Source organism: Octopus bimaculoides, chromosome 2 (genome assembly GCF_001194135.2).
Source record: "Octopus bimaculoides isolate UCB-OBI-ISO-001 chromosome 2, ASM119413v2, whole genome shotgun sequence".
Taxonomy (NCBI): domain Eukaryota; kingdom Metazoa; phylum Mollusca; class Cephalopoda; order Octopoda; family Octopodidae; genus Octopus; species Octopus bimaculoides.
In genome coordinates, this window is record NC_068982.1 from 72,125,234 (window position 1) to 72,127,444 (window position 2,211).

A 2,211-nucleotide genomic window follows, 5' to 3' on the forward strand; every position below is an offset into this window, starting at 1 on the left:
GTGTGTTTGTGTGTGTGTATATATATATATATATATATATATGTATGTATGTGTGTACGTGTGTGTTTATGTACATATGTAAACTTACATATGCACAGGCACACACTCACACACGTTTATTAATTAATAGTACACGACACACTTTTCTTTCTGTTTTTGTTTTTGTTTTTTTGTTTTGAAATGTAAAGTATTCTTTTGTTAATAAACATAGAATTTAGCCTCGTTATGAAAAGTCAACGAAGTAGTTACACCACAGATTATATTTCGCTGTGACAAGAAAAAAATGGCTCTATCTGACTGGTTTCTAGTCTTTTTAGACCCTTTTGAGAGAAAGAATTAAGAGTAAAAGCTGTTGTGGTAATAAATCAGTTCAATAGCAAAACATATTTATGCGAAAACAATATCGAAATATTTATAATGGTTGCGTTCGGCGGGGAAGCGATTGTGAACTTGACCTTCGCAGGACCGCTTACACTGTCATTGATGTTTGTTTTTGAAGAGCTGCAAATTGTCTGTTGCTGGGAAAATCACGGGCAAGGAACAGATGACATTGTAGTAGAATAAGGGCAGATAAATTGTGAAAACAGAAAATATGTGGAGGCTGTACAGTGCTGGCGAACGACATGTATACCAATTACTAGAGTTTTTGTTCGAATGCACATGTCCCTCAGGTGGTCTTTCCTACCACGTGTGGAGCAACTGGGCCTTCAGATCTGTACCATCAATTTGAATAACCTTCCTTCTTCTTAACCCATATGTGTTACAGTTCAGGAATAGCAGTGAGGTCTTCCCCATGGAACAATAGAACAGAACACAGAACCTTTAGATCCATGCAAAACCCGCATGACTACATGTTATACAGTTCACTTCCGTGCATAATTTTTATCCGATGTATCGCAAAAGTGACGACATTCCAAAGTTAAAAGTCACTACAAATATCTCTAATAGTGACACTAGTGTCATTTTTACCTGGGTAGCTGCTGTGTAAGGCACCAACTCAGCCTATCTCACTAGATGCTGTCGTATTTTTAAAGAATAAACACACGCTTCCTTGTACCGTGTCGCAGTCAATGGGAGGATATACCCCCCCCCCCCTGCCTTCTTTAGGCATATTGGACTCATTCCAACCACTATTCCTACCGTACTTCTCCTGCAGCTTGGCCTTCGATTCATTAGGGAAAGAATTCTGGGGTCATTGTTTATGGAAAATAATTGATCTTTGAGGGAAGATTGACAGATATTTATTGTAAATATATTGTTATTGTCGATGTTGGTGGTGTTTTCGCTGCTGGAGGTGTCATGTGTTGAAGAGCTTAATTACTGCTATCGGTTTTTTTTTCTTCTTTTTCTGCTGTCACCGCCGAATATGTACAGTGTTGCTCGATATGGTGGTGGAAGGGCAAACGGCCCTTCATAAATATTATGCTAGTGTTAATGACTGTTACAGCTATGCCATAGCTGGCAGCCAAGTCCACCAACATATATAGATATTGTCGGAATGACGAAGAGAAAACAGCGTAATTTTCTTCAAGTGCTAACTTTCTTCTTCTTCTAAACTTCGGTTGCTTTTTTTTATGTTGCTTTTTTTTATGTTGCTTTTGTTATTCAGTGTCTTTCGTTGTCATTTTTGTAAGAAACAATGACGTCATATTCAAATGAATTGGGGTTCTTTTTTAATGTGTAGTTTATGAAAATTGAAAAACGAAAACGTAACCCCCATTAGGGTCAAAAGAACGAACCAAATAGTACCTCATTCTGTTGGCCAGATGAGCTACAAAACGGAGCACAGTTACAAAAAAAGTCCTTGAAGGAATAATGTCGACAACAAAAATATTAATTCTACAGAACGATATAAAAAAAAAGCATTCATATTTTAGCAAATAATAATAATAATAATAATAATAATAATAATAATAATAATAATAATAATAATAATAATAATAATAATAATAATAATAAATAGACAATACAAAGAGCAGGATTGCAATAGATATTTTATTGGTTGGACGATATTTCAACAGCTAGCCTGTTTTTGACGAGTTCAAAATGAAAAGTGATACACAGAAATTCAAAATTATAGAAATTCAAATCTAAAATATGAACGAGGGTAACCAGCGTCCCCACGTTGATGGAACAACATCATCAGTTTTCAAATTTCAAGTTTACAACTGGCAAAAAAGAAAAAGAAAGAAAAAAGAAGAAAAAGAAAGA